Source organism: Ceratotherium simum, chromosome 9 (assembly GCF_057802395.1).
Source record: "Ceratotherium simum simum isolate JZ-2026a chromosome 9, ASM5780239v1, whole genome shotgun sequence".
NCBI lineage: Eukaryota > Metazoa > Chordata > Mammalia > Perissodactyla > Rhinocerotidae > Ceratotherium > Ceratotherium simum.
In genome coordinates, this window is record NC_141908.1 from 28,703,272 (window position 1) to 28,724,376 (window position 21,105).

At 39.0% G+C, this 21,105-nt stretch overlaps 1 pseudogene; it reads left to right on the plus strand.

Moving 5' to 3' along the window:
- Nucleotides 1-19,991: 19,991 nt before the first annotated feature.
- LOC101407937 (ganglioside-induced differentiation-associated protein 2 pseudogene) lies at nt 19,992-20,798 on the plus strand (annotated as a pseudogene).
- The last annotated feature ends 307 nt before the right edge of the window (nt 20,799-21,105 follow it).

Below are 21,105 nucleotides of genomic sequence, written 5' to 3' on the forward strand. Positions count from 1 at the left end.
GGCTACAGTCAATCAAGGGCTGATGGATTTGGATGGTTCCAAATAAGGGTCTTGGAGACCCTTATTGAGTTGTGAGAAGCAGGCTTTTTTGTCAGTGGCTCCCCTGCACATTCCAAAAGATGCTGTGTGTGAGAGTCAAAAGAATTGGACTACGTTGTCGCTTATCTACTAGAATTGCCTGGAGCACCGTCATTGGGTTTTTTCTGGGGTGACATGTGTGCCTGTGTGTACAGGTATATTTATATTTATATTTTCCCTAGTAATATTGCAGAAACTGACAAGAAGTCAAAGAACATTATTTTTATTTTTCTCCATTTTCTATTTTTCTCTTTTTACTTGTAAGTGGGTTCCTTAACATTATAGTATTATAGTCCAAGAGCTAACTAACATGTTTGTGTGTGTTTTAGTTTTCTGGTGGATAGTAGGATGGGGCCCATGGAAAGAAATGAGGCTTGAGTGGAGGGAGTTGTTGACAAAGATGACTGGCTGTAGACTGGGTGATATGGACGTGTCGGGATGAGGGGGGAGTAGTGGATATATTTGGTGTGCCTCCCGTTCAAACTCCCCTTTCAAGCCTCCTGTCATGACACTTTCCAAATGTTCAAGGATTGTATCTGCTTTGTTTTTGTATTCCCAATTCTAGTGTAGAGCTTATTGCTTAGTTACACTCAATAAATTAAAAAATGAATGAACAGACTTACCTTGCACTATGGTCTGAATGTTTGTGTCTTCCTCAAATTCATATGTTGAAATCCTAACCCCAAAAGATGATTGTATTAGGAGGTGGAGACTTTGAGAAGTGCTTAGGTCATGAGGGAGGAGCCCTCATGAATGGGATTAGTGTTCTTATAAAAGAGACCCCAAAGATCTCTCACCCCTTCCCCCATGTGAGAGCACAGGGAAAAGCCACCAACTATGAATCAGGAAGAAGGCTCTCACCAGAACACAACCATGCTGGCGCCTTGATCTTGGACTTTCCAGCCTCCAGAACTGTGAAAAACAAATTTCTGTTGTTTATAAGCTACCCAGTCTGTAGTATATTTTGTTATAGCAGCCCAAACGGACTATGACACCTTGCTTTAAAATGAAAAGCCAATGAGAGGATGAGAGGGCCAGATGGAGAGAATTCACAGGCAATCATTGATTTTAGACGAACGAGAGGGCAGAGGAGCAGGTGATTCTCCATTGCTCCCCTGGATTCCTTCTCTGCCTGCCTTCCTTTGCCCTGTTTCTGTGACCTGGGAGATTAGCTTCTGCGGACAGCATTGCTGGGCTTGTTGTTATTTTTGTTGTTGTTATTACTGTCGTTCTGGCCTTCCAGTTGGGTTCAGCCAATTGGCGATGAATGACAGAGGTACAGGCAGGATATGAGGGACTGGGAGGGAAATGTCGGTTATTTATCTTCCCGTTGGATGTCTGGGGCAGCTGCGCTTCTACGGTTCCATCTCTCCTTGACTCTAACACTGTCCCCTCCCTTCTCTCCTTCAGGCCTAGGAGTAGCAATGGCTTCTCATTGTTCAAATGTACCACAGTGCCTCAAACATCTTTAGCTGGGTCCCTTAATCCTAGTCTTTCTATTAGTCTGTTCCCAGTTAAACCATTTTGAATGTACCATGTATTTCTTGCTGGGAACCTGAATGATAGAATAGGGAGTTCTAAACAATGAGGAAGAAGAGAAGGGATATGTGACAGATCTTCAGAAAACGACTTCAAACTCAGGTGGAAAAACTTCAATATGCCTCCAGTAAAATATTAACCTAAAAGAATACGATGAACTACTCTCCTAATGGATATGACCCGCATATATCCCCAAGTCTGTCCATTTATATAAAATAAGTAGGAATATTTTCCCAGCTGTCTGACATTATGCTCCTATTTTTAATTCCATGAACCCAAGAAAGAACAAAGGGAGCACACTGCAGGCCAGGGGGTGGGAGACGGGGTGGGGGGTCGGCTGGAGTTAGTGCTTTCCAGCCACTCTGCACTGCAGCCACCTCCAACACTAATTTGGAAAGCTTGGTATGAAGCACAGGACCCAAGGAAACACAATCAATGCAAACAAATCCCAGATGAAAGTGAGTGCTTCTTGATGATTAGCAAACTTAAAAAGAAGGAAAAACTTTAATAGCTCAAAATTGGCTTAATGCAAAATATTAACAGACCACAAAATACATACTCTGATAGAATTAAGGCACTCTTTTTAAGCTTTCTGTACTTGGCTGCCAGTCAGTGCCCAGTCCTCCCTGAGATATTTGGTGAAACCATTAACAATGGAAGCAAATTCAAGACTTGATGTTCACTTACCACTGAGGCACAGGTCCTAAGCTCACAACTTGGAAATCAGGAAGACTTTCCATTCATTTTGGATAGAAACAAAGCAGATTAATTTGATGAATGATGTATATCCCTAATTCAATATTCATTTCTCACATACTTAGACTCTAGAAAACACTGCTGTTTTTATTTAGAATTAGTCATACATGGATTACCATTACTAATATCTAGAAAAAAATAAACTGAACAACTATCTAACCCTGTATATTTAAGACACATATCTGTAACCTTGTGATTGCTCACATACACAAAGTTGGGTCATATTTTATGTAAATTTGGGTTGTGGTCATTTAAAATAATGTGATATAAAATATTAATAGAGTCTCAGTTTTGATGCAAAAATTCAAACAATGCAGTTTTAATTTTACGTTTATTCCTATGGGAAAAATAACTTTGAATTATATGAGTTTTAAATTATATGAAGTCTTCATGAAAGCATTCCTTACATAAAATATGACTGCACCTGTCTTCCTTTGCAGGACTAACTTATATTATCTTTTGTTAGGAATAATGATAGGCAAGTTATATAAATTCAAAAAGTATTCATTAACAGATTCCAAAGTACAAGACACCACAAGAAATGTAGAAGCTTCCTGCGCTCAAAGTCACAGATTACTAGGGTTCAAACTCAGTCACAGATTACTAGGGTTCAAATTCACTTAGTAAGCTTACCTAAGCCATATTGAATGCCTGAAATAAATTAGTTTGATAATTTTAGGTAAACGTCTTCAAAAACTAAAGATTTTGTTCTGATTTGCAAAGATTTGTTCTAGACAAATAGGGTTTATTTGCTCAGTTGTTTAGAGTATACAACTACTGCAACAAGAGTGTTAAAATTCTCCAGTTTGCATCTCACCTAGGTAGTACATGTAATAAGATGTCAAACGAGGAGTTTCTGCTGAGGAACCAAGACTCCATAAGATGCTATATTACAAAAGAGATGTTAGACCATAGGCAGAATTTCAAAGTAGTAAACCTTTAGCTGACTCAGGAACTCTCTTATGTCTACTGAGGGATGAAAAGGGTCAAGACAGTAGATATTGGGGAGAGCATATATGTGTAGAGCATTTCTTTAGAGAACAGCTGATGTGATGTGAGTTCCATTCCATACCTTCCCTCTGGGTGCATTGGTTGAGTGGTTCCTGCCTCTCTCTGCATGCAGTGAGAGGAGCTTCAGGAAGACCACAAAGAGAGTAAGGACTAGGATCCTTCAGTTACGTCCCCAGGAGATTAGCTCCTGGTTTATGTCTAGGAAAGTAAAGCATCTTGTGGTGTAGAGGAGAGTCAGTGAAGGAATGCACGCCCATCCGAAAAACAGACAAAGCACATGAGTCTCCAGGGAACAGATGGGAATCCCCAATGGGAATGTTGGCATGCTATCCTGTGGGGCAAGATACCAGGGAAAATAGACCTAGACAAAAAGATGTTATGAGTTATATTGCTGACATGCAGAGACTTGGCAGAGATGAAGAGCAGCCAGCTTAAGGGGAGGCGTTGCCCAAATCAAGGAAGCTGAATTTAGTGGCACCCAGAAGGGAACCTCCGAAGAATCAAGAAAGTGCACATGAGAGAATCAGCTCTAAACATCTTCAGTCCTGTAGAGTCCAAGCCATTTTTAGAGGGCTGTTGTGAATAAGAACGTCTATCTACACCTGACCTGTCTTCTCTCCAACCTAAATTTTTGCACCAGGGCTCCAAGTTCCTATGACCCCTAAGTTGCAAATACTTATGGTCCTCTTTTTTGTCTTCATTACTGAGTTAAAGACACACTGCTCTGACCCCACGTCTCTCAGATCCCCTGTTCATCTTCTGCCTGCGCTGTGACTTCCTAGGGCATAGGCATCAGTTCATTAGACATAAACCTATATAATTCACATAGACAGATCTTCCTTGACTTACGATGAGGTTACATCTCGATAAACCTATTGTAAGTTGAAAATATCATAAGTCAAAAATGCATTCAATATACCTAACCTACCATACATCGTAGCCTAGCCTAGCCGACCTTAAACTTGCTTAGAACACTTACATTAGCCTACAGTTGGGCAAAATTATTTCACACAAAGCCTATTTTATAATAGAGTGTTGAATATCTCATGCAGTTTATTGACTACTGTACTGAAAGTGAAAAACCGAACAGTTGTCTGGGTACAGAATGGTTGTAAGTGTTTACCCTCGTGATCGTGTGGCTGACTGGGAGCTGCGGCTCGCTGCCGCTGCCTAGCATCATGCGAGAGAATCCTACCACATATCGCTGGCCTGGGGAAAGATCAAAATTCAAAAAAGTATGATTTCTACTGAATGCGTGTTGCTTTTGCACCATTGTAAAGTCAGAAAATCATAAGTTGAACCGTCATAAGTAGGGGATTGTCTGTAAGAACTCCATAAGTAGGAAAAATAATAGACCTGCCATCAGGAGGGCCTAAAGAGGCGAGGGCAGGGGAACAGGATTGAGCATTCTAGTTGACCAGAAACCACGAATTTGAACCTGGCCATTAGATTTTCAGTAGCCCATAATAAAATAGAACGCCTGTTATGGGTCAGACATTCTGCTGGCATATTATTACTAATTTAAACACTATCTCTACCATATAGGTTTTATTATCCACATTTTCAGATAAGAAATCTAAAATTAGAAAATACTAAGTAACTTATAAAAATCTCAGAGTAAATAACAACATATATCCATACTCAAGACTTTTTAACCACCCACTTCTCTGAATCTGAGAACTGAGGGGCTAGATGTGTGTTTACCTGCGTTTGCATAACTGTGTGTTACTGTGTCTGTGGTGTGTGTCTGTGATATATTTCTATCTGTGGGTCTGCTTATTCATCTATCCGTATTTATACTAGCATATTCTGGGTTTATGAGGTGAACAGAAACATCAAAAGTAAAAAATGAAAATTGAAAGCACATTGAATCAAGCCAAACTAGAGTTGAAAAAAACAGAAACAAAGATTATTGAAAAATGGAATAGAGATGTACTATTATTCTCAGGAAGTAGTATTTCTGACATGGAAGCTGGAGTGGGATCTCTTTAAAACAAATGCCAGTTTCTGGTGTAGGCATACCCAAAGTTACTTTTTTTTCTTATTTTTTAAATAAACTTTCAATTTTAGAATAGATTTAGATTTACAGAAAAGTTTCAAAGATAGTACAGCATTCTCATAAACCCTACCTCTATGTTTCTCCTATTATTAATATCTTTCATTAGCATGGCACATTTGTCTCAAATAATGAACAGATATTCATACATTATTATTTACTGAAGTCCATGGTTTATTCAAATTCCTTAGTTTTCTCTAATGTCCTTTTTCTGATCCAGGACCTCACCCAGGATGCCGTGTTACATTTAGTCAACATGTTTCCTCAGGCTCATCTTGGCTTGGCTGTGACAGTCTCTCAGACTTCTGTTTTTTTGTTTGTTTAATTTTTTTTATCTTTTTTTTTTTTTGAGGAAGATTGGCCCTGCACTAACATCTGTTGCCAATCTTCCTCTTTTTTTTTTTTTTTTTTTCTTTTTTCTCCCCAAAGCCCCAGTATATAGTTGTGTATCATAGGTATAGAGTTCTAGCTCTTCTATGTGGGACGCTGCCTCAGCCTGGCTTGATGAGCAGTGAGTAGGTGTGCACCCAGGATCTGAACCAGTAAACCCTAGGCCACCGAAGCGGAACACGCAAACTTAACTGCTACGCCACCAGGTCAGCCCTTGTTTGTTTGATTTTTAATGTTGTTAAGCTTTTTTTTTCAGTTTCATTGAGAAATAATTTACATACATCAAGGTATAAGTTTAAGGTGTACAGCATGATGGTTTGATTTACATATATTGTGAAATGATTACCACCATAGGTTTAGTTAATATATATCATATCATATAGATACAATGAAAAGAAAAGAAAGAAAAAATTTCTCGTTGTGATGAGAACTTTTAGGATCTCCTCTCTTAACAACTTTCCTATATACCATACAGCAGTGTTAACTATAGTCATGTTGTACATTACAGGCCTGGTACTTATTTATCTTATAACTGAAAGTTTGTGTCTTCGAGGAGTACAGATTAGGTCTTTCACAAAATGGCTCTCAATTCTTATTTGTCCCATGTTTTTCTCATGAGTTTACTGCGGTTATGGGTCTTGGAGCCAAAGTTACTTTTTAAAGTAAATGTACATTGGTGAAGGAAGGAGGAGAAAAATTATATTAGTTTGAAGCTCAAAAGCCCGAATGCTTCTTTTTTCTCAACCACCATTACCTGTCCGACCTTGGGAAAATTATTTTGTTCCTGACAGTCTCAAGTCCCTAAATGGAATTGTAACAGTTATGATTTTAATCCAGAATCTCAGGTATCAAAAAGCATGATAACTCTTTTTTTTTTCTTTGAAGAAGGTACAACTTAATTTCTATTTTAAGCCTCTAAAGAGTCAAAGCTTGGGGGGAGTCATTTGTCCATGAAGACGTATGCCAAGGAACACACTGTCCCATTGCTTCTTACTGCTGTCAGTCCACCAGGCCACTGGTGACAGCTCCCTCATTCCTGTCTACTTGGGTTCTTCAATCATGCATTTTCTTCTGTTACTTCAGAACCACTCCTGGGGCATGGGCAAATGTCTGCTACTTCTGCCTGTCATTCAAGACATTAATCTCCGCCAGGCTCTCTCCTAGACGTAGTAGCACCATTCTGCCTCTGAGAGCTTGCTGCTTTCCTAAGGCACTACCTGGAAGGGAATTTGCAGGTTTTTTCTGCTCTGGGATCCTCCCAATCTCTCTGTAGTCTTGTCACCTCCCTAAGGGCTCTGCCCAGAAAGCAGGGCACAGGACACTTTTCTCTGGGATTCACAATTGTCAGCTGTGGTTCATCGCTCCCCATTCCATTACACTTTCCTCCAAATCTAGGGGAATATGTTTTTCCTCTCCTGGGGAAATCTCTTTCTCTCTTTTCTTGCAGTTTTTACCTCAGATACACCCTCTGATGGTGATATTTGCCTATGGATCACAAAGGATACATTTTTTAATTGGATTTAGGTCTTTGAAGCCAGGAAGTTTCAAAATGTTTCCATTATTATTGTTATTATTTTCTACAATATGATATCACTTCTCTAAGGCAAAGTTCCCACACCAATTATCTCCATGTATAGATGGAAATAAAGGTGAGAACAGGGAGAAGTAAGAGACAAAAGAAACTAGAGAAAAAAATCTAAAAAAAACTTCACATATATGTTGTACATACGTGTCTACTTCACATACATGTTGTAAAGATAAAAAAAAATTGTATAAATCACTCTGTAAGTTAAGTACTATTTTAAAGTAAACTATAAATTATATATTGTATAACTTGCAAAAATCAGTGGTTTCAATGACCCAAACCTTCAAAACAACTGCTATAGACTGGATGTCAAAGTCCAATCCAGGTGAAAAAATAAAAGCAAAGCAAAATGTCATCTTGAATTATCTGCTTAGTAAGTTAGTGTCAAAAGGCAGGTCCAAGGCACTTTAATAAATTTCTGCTTTTAAACAAGTACCAGTCCTCAGATGAGACTGTTTCTCACAAGTGAGTTGAAGGGGCATTTTGGCTAGATGATGTCAGGTTATACCAGCTGACAACTTACACTTCTATAGATGGATCTGTGAAACAAGACTATGCACATTTACAAAGCAAACACACTTGGAAAAAAACTCTTCGAGCTGGGATGGTACAAATGGCTATCTAAACTACGAAACCATGTCGATGAGGAAAATGTCATGAAACACAGAAACAAAGGAAGCAAAACCAGAAGCCATGAGAAATAATGGTATGGTTTGAAGGCTAGGAGAGAGCAGACATTGTAAAACATATTCAGGCATAGGGTGAATGTGAAACACTGGGTTGACAGCCCTGTCAGTCACCCATGTCTGTTCCCTCCATTTAGTCAATGTGTCTAGTGTTTAACCCCAAGCAAGCAAGAACCTTGGTCTGGGTTGAACTTCCTTAATCAGAAATTGGTTATAGGAGTAGGGAGGGGGCTATGGGATGGGAAGAAAATGAGCACTCCAAATATGTTACAGGTGATGTCATTCTAAGGGACCGAGATAGTCTGAGAAGTGTCAACTTGCATATAAGCAAGCAGAAATCTGAAGGAAGGAGAGCTTCATGGAATAGATGATAAAGCAAGGGTTTTAGGGTCTTAGGTTAGGGTCCCCAGAAACAAACTCTGAGATTACTGGACAAGGTTTATTGCAGAGTGCACTCGGGAACAACAGCTGTAAAGCGTGAGGGAAATGGAATTGTGCCGAAGGAGACGCTGAATAGCAGTGTTATTAAAAAAGAGATCTTGGCTGATTCTATAGGGAGTCCTGCAGCTGGGGGGGCCCTTCATGTTTTGCCCCAAATAAAGGCAAAGGTAGAGGCCTTTTGTACCCCTCATGGAATAGTCATTAGATGGGTCTGGTCCCAGGGAGGGGGCATAACTCTGGGCAAAGCAGTTCCCTCTCTTGAGAGGGTCAAGCTGTCAGTCGTTAGCAGCAAACACCCTCGTCATCTGAGGAAATGAATGCCTGTTCCTGAAAGGGGAATCTGGGTGGTCCACCACAAAGTTCATTTACTATGTATCCAATTACTTATAGAAAGTTCTCCTCTGAGAACAACTCCTTGATTCTGTTTGATGCTGTTTCTGGAAAAATCTAAAAGAGGAAGGTTATTTGGAAGAACTACAGCATGCTATGTCTCTATCATTACTTCAGCTGTGCTCAGGCTGCAATTTTCATCTCTCCCCTCTACTACTCATTCTAGGTTATCCTCATCCTTGGCTAATATCTCTGCTGATCTAAGTAGCTTACACGCTGAGGTGACCCTGAACATAATCTCTGAAAGTTCTGAGTCCATCTCACTATGACTTCTCAGACCCTGGCTGCTGCACTTGTCCATTTACTGTCGAAAATTGGCATGACGAGCTGGAAATGACTGAGCAGCAGTCATAGATTAAATTTAAATGTTCACTGGGACATTTGCTGTGTTTTCTGGAGAAAGAATTTCCCTCTGGGAATTAGGTCCTCTAGACTTGAAATGCCCAATATTGTAGCCAGCAGCAAACATGTGGTTATACAAATTCACATTTAAATTAATTAAAATCAAATAAAATAGGGGGCCGGCCCAGCGGCATAGTGGTTAAGTTCTCACGCTCCTCTTCAGCGGTCCAGGGTTCACAGGTTCGGATCTGGGGCGCAGAAGAACGTACTGCTTGTCAAGCCATGCTGTGGCGGAGTCCTATATAAAGTAGAGGAAGATAGGCATGGATGTTAGCCCAGGGCCAATCTTCCTCAGCAAAAAGAGGAGTATTGGCAACGGATGTTAGCTCAGGCTTAATCTTCCTCACACACACACACACAAAAAATTAAATTAAATAGAAAATTGAATTCCTCAGTCACACTAGCCACATTTGAAATGCTCAACAGCCACATGTGTGTTGGACAGCATGAATATCGAACATAGCCATCACTGCAGAAATTTCTATCTGTTATTGCTGCTCTAGATTCTCAGAACCTAAATTTGCAGGGGCAAATAGCAAAAATTCCCTAAGTGGGTCCCTAGGGATGTTGGGCCACTCTTACTTCTATTTCTTGTTTCCTGAACTCATGTATTTTCCATATCAGGGACAATTTAGGGTATATAACATCAAGAAGTGCCCCATCCTCAGAAGGCATCTTCAAGTTGGCCCTTCTGCTGTATCTTCAAAAGACTGATTTATTACTTCATTAGGCTAGCAGATTCTGGGTGATGTGGAATATGTTAGGGGCCTAGTCAAACGTCCACTGCTGCACCTCCTTGATGTAAAGTGGACTCCTTAGTCCAAAGCAATTTGATGTAGTATGCTGTGTCAGTGAGATCAAACACTGTCTAAGCCCTTGGCTAGTGGTGTCGGCTGAGGTGGGAAAGGAAAGTCCATACCCCAAGTATGCGCAATCCTCCTCAAGATGATTTATTGGCCCTTCTGCAGTTCAATATAGAAGAGTTCAATATAATCCATTTACAGCCAAATAGTAAGTTGGTCCCCTCGGGGGATGGTGTTGAAAAGGGGGCTCATAGTTTGTGTCTGTTGCTGGAATTTGGACATGGTGCAGAGATCAGGCTTGGCAAGTTGGAGCCCAAGTTTTGAGCTGATGCACGTTCTCTATTCCTACCACCATGGGTACTCTGTTTATGAGCCCATTATGCTAGCCAGTGATAGAGACTGGCTGAGTCACTCTGCTTATGTGGTTAATTTTTAGTGCTCTTCCTTTGAATGCCTTCTGGTGAGCATAAATATGTAATACAAAGATTTTTACATTTGTATTCACTCCCGTGGGTTCATCCACATGCCTCTCTTCAGATCTTGTCTCCAATCTTTCAATATTTTTCTTTCCAGGCTCTTGATCAACTAGTCAAAACATTCATCACTGCCAATGATTCTATGTGTATTCTTATCTCAAGCCATTTCTTCCACACAAAGTAGATGATTAGATAGATCACCCAAAGCTCTGTCTACTGGAAAGATTACTCCTCACCACTTTGTTTCAGAGCTGCTCCTGTGTGGAGATGTAATGCTACAGCAATCCATTTTCAGCTTGTATTAACACACCAAGCCAACACACTATTTTGTCCTCTGTTAGTCAGTCAAAAGGGCTGCCCACCGTATGGTCATAGGTGTGAGCTGAGTGAAAAGCCCTGGAGCAACAGTGGAGGGTCTGGGGCACCTGCTCACGCAGCTTATTTTTGCCTTCTAGCCCTTCTTATGCCTGATCCTGGCTACAATACTTACATCTTATCACTTTTTGGCATGAGACTCCAGCTCATGATGGATAGATCTGACCACATGGTCACGTGATATCTCATGATCAGCTACTCAATTGCTGCCAAGACTTGGTATAGGCTGGGTTCTGTTTTTCAAGTGATGCATAGTTCTCCCTTATAGATGGCATGTTTCTTCTCAAGAACCCTGGGTCTTCAAATTGTAATTTTATAGTGAGACTTGCTATAAACACTACATAGTAATTTTCTCATTACAGTTACCTCCAGCGTCTGCCAAATTATATGGCCCAAGCAATGGGCTTACACTTTAGTGTCAACTTGTTGAAGAGCTCTTTTCTGTTCTGGACCCAATTTAAATGGGACTGCCCTCCATGTCACCAGGTAAAAGGGTAAAAAGAGCATTTTTAGGGGCCGGTCCAGTGACATAGTGGTTGAGTTCATGCAATTCACTTTAGCAGTCCAGGGTTCACAGGTTCAAATCCTGGACGTGGATCTACACACTGCTCATCAAGCCATGCTGTGGTGGCGTCGCACATACAAAATAGAGGAAGACAGGTACAGATTTTGGCTCAAGGCCAATCTTCCTCAGCGAAAAGAGGAAGATTGGCAACAGATGTTAGCTAAGAGCCAATATTCCTCACCAAAAAAAAAAGAAAAAGAAAAAAGAGTACTTCTAGCTGTGCATTGTGCTGTCGCCAGAATCCAAAAGGGCCTACCAAACATCATGCTTCCTTCTTAGTGGTGGAAGATACAAGATACAGTCATTTGTCCTTTTTGTTGGAGGATATGTCCAGGCATACCCCAGTCAAATTAACTCCTGAAGCTTTAGTTTTTGTAAGGCCTATCTCCCATCCTCTAGAGTACATGTGCCATATCAAGGCCTCCAATGTATTTGCCACTTCTTGTTATCCAGTCTGATTAACCTGATTTCACTGATATAGTAGACTAGGTGTAGCATTAGCTCAGCGCTGAAGCAAAGCTGAAAATGTACACTGCTGTCTGTCTTACATAAATGTGAATTGCTTTTGGTCCTCCTTTCTCATAGTGATGGAAACAAATACATACGCCTGATCAATGGTCACACATTTTGTACCCCAGTTGTGTCAACTGGCTCTAGCAAAGGTATCATATTCAGTACAGCAGCTTCAACTGGGGCACTACTTGGTTATGTTTGCAGTAGTCAACTTCTTCTACTGATTTTAATTTTTTTTTGTTAAGGGATTGACTCTTGAGTTAAATAGTAACGTGATATGGACTACTACTCCTATATGCTTTAAGTCATTAAAAGTGGTATTAATCTCAAATTGCACTCAAGATGCAACTTTTTGTTTTAATATGTTTGTAGGAGGCAGGTGGCAGTTTCCGAGGCTTCCTGTGTGCCTTCTCCACCCTGATAACTCTTATTCCACAGGTCAAGCAGGTATATCAATTTCGATTGTACATTTGGATACCAGGGAAATAAGCACTGATAGAGTCTATGGACAAAGCAGGCCCATTGCAAGCTGGACCTGGGTTTATTATCTGGCGCTTACGTGCCTCTGCTCTAACGTGGAAGCCATGGTGATGCTTCAGGTCCTTGAGTATCAATGTCAACTTTGACTCTGTGTCCAATAGTGCTTGAAATGTTTGGGCATTCCTCTTTCCCTAACACACAGTTATCTAAGCATAAAGTCATAAATCTCTTTGTGGGAAGACAGAAAGGTCATTGTCATATAGACTTGCCACGGTACAGCAGGGACTTTCCTCATTTGGGATCGGACCTCTCCTTTAGCTAATTAGTTAGCTGGTGAGTTTCTGGCCTTATAGGATATATCCATGTTAGTATTCTCACTTCTTTGAATTTTCAGTTTCTTCCTCCACTCTTTGCCATGGCGGTCAGTATTTGTATTTCATTTTGTGTGGACCATTGGTTTAGTTAACCTTCCAAGTGACATCCTGCTAATGTATTAGTATCATCTCTCCAAGTCCTTGCCAGGACGTTAAATGCTATGTCACGGAAGAATGCCGTCATATGAATAGACTCTCTCTTATCCAACTTTGTATGCCATCCTCCCTTAACCCATCATCCTTAATATCCAGCCCCATATATACTCTCTAGGCTGTTGTCATTACATGTTGGCTAGAACCTGCAGCTACCAGCATTTCCCTGGATGGTATATTATTATTGGTCTGTTGATCAGAAGGAGAGGTGGTGGCAGATCCTGAAAAAAGTTTGTGTTGGAATACAAAACAAAGTTCTCTGCATTTTTTTCTCGAAGACAGGAAAAAGGAAAGAAAGGAAAGTTAGATTCTCATAGGGATAGTGAGGCACTTCTGCAGGTTCAGAATGTTCAGGAAGATCTGGCATTTCGAAATTCTTGAGTGCACCAACCCAGATGTAATTATTCCAAGTCTCAGAGTCTCAGAACTTCCAAATGAGTTCTCCAATCTGGGTTTAGCAGATGTGCTGAGACTGAGAATTGTACCTTCTCTAGGGATCCATTTTAGTAAGTGCTAGGCCTGATGCTTGGCTTCTTCTACCTTCTGGCTGCCAAGAATGACAATATCTTTATATGCTACCAAGGTACTTCTTTGACATTCACATTTTGTTTTACATTGTCAATAATCATCTTCAGTCTATTATTGTCTTTATCTAATGCACTTAGCAAAATCCTTGCAACTTCAAAGCCCTTACAATTAATACTTTATCTGTTTCTCTCAAACGCCTGAAGTATTGCGCTGGCCATTGCTTTCCCTTTCACTATTATTTAATACCTGTTTACCACCAAAGGAAATTTTAACAATTTACCCTATATTGTGTTGGGAACTAACAATACTCCACTTATCACTAGGGATGGAGTTCTCAATGACAATAAACCAAAGGATGATCCAGTTCTCAAATCCCATTTTAGAGTATCATCATCTTAGGTCAATTTTTCTGGAAATGTACTCTGAGACTGAGATTTATAAGCAGGAATTTTATTGAGGATTCTCTCAGAAACACATGTAAGGAAGTAAGGCTGCCAGTATTGGGCAAAGGGAGAAGTTGAACTGAGTTACAATAGAGGCATTAGCCAACACCAATCCCACCTGGAGTCCTAGAACCAGAAAAAGCCTTCAAGAATTGTCCCAAGTTGGTGCAAAAGGTCTGGGATTCTGTACCCTCTCATTTGCTATTCATTCCAAGCAGGCTACCCTCAGCAAAGGCAATTCACATAGAGAGAGGCAGCTATGAACAATCAGTAGTCAACACTCTTGGAAGTTAGTGGAATAAGTGCCTCCATTTGAAAGGTGGATATGGGTGGCCACACCACACCATCCACTACAGAGAAATCATCTGAAGCATTAAATTCTAATCGGAGGCTTGATAGATTGGCTATGGCTAGGAGATTGATGAATGATAGAGGAGCCAGTGGAAGGTTCCAATCTCAGGGCAATGAAGGAGGCAGTAAAGGGCACCAGGACAATGAAGCAAAGATTTAAAAAAGAATGAATACCTGGGAAAAATGGTACCATGTTGAAAATAGAAGGTGTACTGACTAGAAGAAGGCAGAATGATGACAAACTTCACAACACATCCAGAGCAAGAATGGCCTTGAAATTTACTTTTCACTAGAGTGAAACATAAAGCCACTAGTTATTTTTTATTTCAATGGTGGGAATTCTTGACCCACTTCCATAGTTCCATTTGCATAGAATGTTTCCATTTTTTATTTCTGATACCTTAAGAACTCCATACTTCTGGCAAGCATAAATTTTGGACATTTCATTGATTTTTTTCTTAGAATGAAAGGAAACCATGGAAAGATAATATAATTTATTTAAAAATATTTATGTTTACTTTGCATTTGTATTTAATTTGCATTTGTTTCTCAACCTCAGTACTATTGACATTTTGGCCAATGATTCTTTGTTGTGGGAGCTGTCCTGTGCATTGTGGGGTGCTTAGCAGCATCCCTGGCCTCTACCCACTGGATGCCAGTGACTCTTCTTTTCCCCCAAGTTGTGAGAACCAAAACATGTCCCCCGACATTGCCAACCCCAGTTGAGAACCACTAATTTAAAACCATGTTTAGGTGTGGTTTTAGTTTAAAATGTTTATACATAGAAGAAATTATTTCCAAAGCGGGTCAATCTTGTGTGCATGACATTTGGGAATGTAATTTATTTAATTGTAAAGTAAGTACTGAAGGAATAAGGAGTTGAGAGAGATCACATTAAAAAGGGAGAAATTAATCACAGTACTTAGTTTCTGTTATTGTAGATAACATGATATCATATTTTCTCTTGTTTTTTGTTTTGTCCATGAAAGAAAAAAAATGAAAAATTTTAATCCTAAGAAAGAATCAAAATTGCTCAGGGGAAAACCTAGTCTTGAGAATGGCAAAAAATTGACTCTTTTAAAAGACTTGGAATACCTTTGTGAGGTTGACTACATGATTGGGTTTTTATTATTTTATAATATCTAGTAATATATGTTCTGAAATTAAATACATATGGCAGGCACTGTGTTAAGCAAATACAAGGATGAATACACCGTGACTCCTACCCTCAAGAATCTTACAGTCCAGAGCAGTAATTCTCATCTTGGCCGTACATAAGAATCATCAGGGGAGTTTTGCAAATTACCGGTGCTCAGATGTGACCCCAGACCAATGAAATCAGAATCCTGGATTAGAAGGGAGTCTATGCATCAGTATTTTCATTTATTTATTTATTTTTTGGTGAGGAAGATTGGCCCCAAGCGATAAGCGTTGCTAATCTTTTTGCTTGAGGAAGATTGTCCCTGAGCTAACATCTGCGCCAATATTCCTCTATTTTGTATGTGGGATGCCGCCACAGCATGGCTTGATGAGCGGGGTGCAGGTCCATGACCAAGATCCGAACCCGCGAACCCCAGGCTGCCAAAGTGGAGCACGCAATCTTAACCACTATGCCACCGGGCTGGCCCCGCATCAGTATTTTTAAAGCTTCTCAACTGGTTCCAATTTACAGCTCAGGTTAAAAGAGAAATTTATGAACAAACAAGTAAAATGCACCATGATAATTATTACGTAATAGAAGTATATGTCCAATGATATCGAGGCACAGAGAAATAAACACCTAAATGTTAATTTTTGGAAGTTTCATAACTTTGAATGTTATCCCTATTGCAAAAGAGACAGAAGTTTAAATATATAATTTATATTACGGTAAACAAAAATGTGGATGAATAAACTTTAAAACCATATTAAAGCATAGCCTTTGTCAAATGAGGAAAAATGAACAAATGCAAGAAATAGCTTTTGATGCCAAGCTGCCTTGAAGTCCATAGAGTCATTTATACTATCCAAAAAGATTTTCATCTTTATATTGCAAATTCCGGATGAGCTATTAAATAACAAAGGAGAAAATAAAAGTTAAATAGAGGTATATTTGATTATAATTACCATATACCGTAGGTCATCCAAATTGTTGGTCTGGGAATACATATTAATTAAATTCCTATAAAACCATGCAAATGTCAGATATTCCAATAAGCACTAGTAATTAATTTAATGGTCAAAGTGGATAACCATACCTGCTCTCAATTTTTCCTGGCCAAATTCATTTAGCCTGTGCTCTATGATGTGGGACTCCAACTTGCCAAATGAGAATTTATTCAGATAATCCAGCAGAGCCAGTACTACCACTTGGGAAATATTTGGGTCATTTTGAATGGATTTTGCAATTTACTCCTGCACATATGTAAGAAATATTTTTCCTCTCTTTTTGAATAAAATATAATTCAGGTTCCTGAATTTTCATGATACAGAGTAAACACCTTGGCCATGACACACGTTATCCACAAGGAGCGAGGATGCTGTTCGTACACAACACAGCATTCATCTCCAGACATTGACTACAGTTTCGTCTTGGGCTGCTGCAATGTTCCTGTTGAAAGCATATCTTGGAGAATCTATATCTGAAAAAAGATGGCTGAGACACTTGCTAACTAATCATTGCTTTTTTAATTTCTAAGCCCTATGAAAAATCAATTTAGAACCGGAAATCCATACACCTGGACATCATTAGCCTACTTCCTTAGAATAAAACATCCAAATCAAATGGTCACATGAAGTACATCCTCGTATTTTCGGCAAAAGCACTATTGAGGAAATTTTCCATCATATTGTTCAATAGCGCTCACAAAAAAATCGTTAATAAATTACTTTTAGAATTTGGTTTTGAGAAAAACAATGTTTCTGTTGTCACAGACTAGTGTATACTTTAATATCAAGGACAATATTATAAATGTCAAATTACCCATCCTCTTTCATTACAATACCATAATCATCTATAACACTCTAAGTTTGTGACATTTTAGGGTTCGTTTTTAATTTTTTAAAAATGTTTTTATTGCCAGAAAGATTGAGCTAAATTTAATATTCAATTGCAGAATCCTGGGTGTTAGATTTACTTATTCGAACATCTAAAATGACAGATGTCATAGACGTAGATTATAAAATGATAGTAAAATAATTGCTATTCTATTTTGTCAATATTAATACATTTTATTGTAACATTTGTAAATTAACTTTCCAAATGATATTCACTTAATGATACCTGCTTTAAGAGGCTAATGAGATAATATGCATATATTTTCGAAACAAATATTATCAAGTTCAATTTCAATAATATGTTTAAAAATATCTAGTAAACATTTTTCCCACCTGTGAAAACATTGGTTCTAGCAATACCAGGAGTGTAGCTTTTGCTTTTTTTTTTAAATCAATTTTATGTCATATTCTTTCCTGACACATTTTTGTTTCCATCATTAGTGTGTCTTACGAAATTATAGAAGGTGGCAGCTTTGCAGGAATAGAATGGATGTCAACAGAGTATTTTAGTCATTACTTTATCTGCATTTTTAAAATAGCTGTTTCTCTTAGATCAACAATTTAAACTGATGACATAATATAAACCTATGAACATATGTAATGATGTAGGTTTACATCATGTCACACTTTGCATGCCAAAATAACAAAGAGTTATAATCCAAGCAGCCTAATTTTCATGGATCTAGAGTTAATTCCATCACTGGTTCTTTCCAAAGAAATTCAGATTTATAAAAATGGCATCTTCAAAAGAGTTTTACTCTTGCACCATGACCAACATTTGAGAGAACCTACCAGTTAATGTATTCTCATATGTAATATAGAGATAGATTAGAACTGTCTATTTATTTGCACCTCAGTTCAGAGCATAAGGGAAATTTCTCGAGAACCACACCATCTAAAATGGTAGCCACTAGCCCCATATGGTTATTTAAATTAAATTAAAATTAAATAAATTTGAAAAGCTCAGTTCCTTAGTTGCACTAGCCACATAGCAAGTGTTAAACAGCCTTTTGTGGCTAGCGTCTACCATATTGGATCACAAAGAACATTTCCATCATTGCAGAAATTTCTGCATTGTACATGAATAATCTAGATGCTCATAACACCAACTGTATTCCAATTGGACAGCACTACTCTACATAATGGAAAAAATTGCAACAGTGAAATGTTTCCATCTCCATATTGATATGGATTTGTTCTAATGTCACAAAATACTTTTTCTTATATAATCTATAGCTTTGTCATTAGCAGGGAATAAGACATACCTTATAACCTAGATTTAAAAATTGTTCAAATACAGTAGGATAATATTAGGAAATCTTCTAGAAAATACTTTAGGAAATTGATAAACTGTTCTCTAGGAAATTATGATCTTGTTTCTCTTCTTAAAAATTATAATTATTGGGGCTGGCCCAGTGGCGTGAGTGGTTTAAGTGCACGGCGCTCCGCTGCGGCAGCCCGGGGTTCGCCGGTTCGGATCCCGGGCGCGCACTTACGCACTGTTTGGCAAGCCATGCTGTGGCGGCGTCCCATATAAAGTGGAGGAAGATGGGCACAGACGTTAGCCCAGGGCCAGTCTTCCTCAGCAAAGAAAAAAAAAAGAGGAGGATTGGCATTGGATGTTAGCTCAGGGCTGGTCTTCCTTTCAAAAAAAAAAAATTATAATTATTGATAATTATGCATAGTTTTTTATATCTATAAAAAGTTTTCATAGATTATTTTTATTGCTTTGTTTATTCCTTTATACATAAATGTGCCCATACTTCCTAAATTAATCTACAATCTTTTATTTCTCTTTATACAATAATATTTGATACACTAAGCTACTTGAATAAAGTGACGTGATAAATTAATATTTCTAGATAACACAGTGTTAAGAGAAAACAGTTTTATTTCAACCACTGTTGACAGACTTCTTAAAATACATTAGTCTATTTTTCTGCCTTAATAAGTGTAGTATCCTAAAAATAATACATCATTTTTGATAATTGCGACTCTCATAATGCTTCAGTGTCATTGCTGTGAAACATATTTTAATAAGTAGCACTGTTGCTGTTTACAGATGTAAGGCATAGGGATGGATATTTATGGGGCCATTTGATCTAATTCCCTCTGTAATAATTTCCTGATCATTATCCAGCCAATACTTGAAATTTTCCTGTAATGTAGAGTCCTGTAACTAATTTTTATGGGCTTCATTCAATCAACCCATTCTTTTGAAAAATCCTAGGGAATGAATGTGAATTCATCATATTCCTTGCCCTCAAGAAACTTATTGTTTAGTGGAGAGCATCTGACAAGTGAGGAAGAAATTATAATAAAGTATGAGAAGTACACCATATGGTTACCTATAGATGTTGAGTAAGAAGTAAGAAAAGTAATTAGTAATTATTGAGCTTTTATTATGTAATAGGCACTTCGATGCGCTCGGCCACTTTCCATGAGGGGCTTAACCTGCCTCGCTTGCCACCCAGATGGGACCACCAGGGTGCTCTAAATTCTCCAGGGAATATTGACTTGCTGAGAAATTTGGGAAAAGACAAGCTGAAGTTCCCATGCCATGGATTCCTTGAGTGTACCTTCCCAGGTTGTGGATGTAGATACACTACCAAGTCAGGGTGACTCGTGTGAAGATGAATTAAATGCTTCTAATACTGTGGCTGAAACATTTCACAAAGACACTATTAGATCACCTTTTTTTTATAATAAGGATATCAGTGGAAAAGTGGTTCTTTGGAACGGAGATGAGGTATTACTGAGCTGTACAGCCATTATGAATAACAGCAATGAATGTCTCATGGATAAGAATTTTGTTTCAGAAAGTATCTTCATGTTTGCAGGGCCTGGTTTGAAGGAGGCTCTCCAGAAACACAAAGGTTGCTAAACAGGTGAAGCAAAGTTGACAAAAAGATTTAATCTAGCTGCCCAGTTCATCATTCAACAGGACCTAACACAGAAGCCGCTATGGCATAACAGCTAAGAGTTCCCTATACAGCTGCTACAGAAACATACTTCAGCTGGCAAAAGAGCAGCCAATGTCTTCTGTTGGATTCTGTGTCATCAAGTCTGCAAAACAAGGTTATCCTTTACAGGATGCAGCACACATAGCACTTCTCACAGTAAGGAGATTCCTAGAGATTCATGGGGAGACCACTGTAAATGCAGTATTTTCTGTCTCTGAACTTGAAGAGGCTACTTACCAAAAGCTGCTACCTCTGTACTTCCCAAGGTAGTTGAAGAAGGAGAGTCGATCATTGCTGTACCTGCCTGCAGATATTGGAAATGCAGAAGGGGAGGCCTATGGTAACTGAATTAGAATTTGGATTAGAATAAGTGAAAAATACCTGGTGCCCCAGAGGACAGGTGACTTTGAAGACTTGAAGAAGTGAAAGAATGAGCCATGTGAAAATTGGTGGAACAGCATAGCAGGCAGAGGGAATGGCAGCATAAAGGCCCTAAGGCAGGAGAAGCACAGCTGACATGTTAGAAGAACATGAGGACCAGAGAAGTCAGAGTGGCAGTAGAACCCAGATCATTTAGGGCCTGGTAGAACATTGTAAGTATATCAGCTTTACCCTGAGGAAGAAGGGGAGACATTTAAGGGCTCTGAGCAGGGGGGGTTATGATTGGACTTCCATGTTTAAATATTTCATACTGACTGGTCCATGGGGACT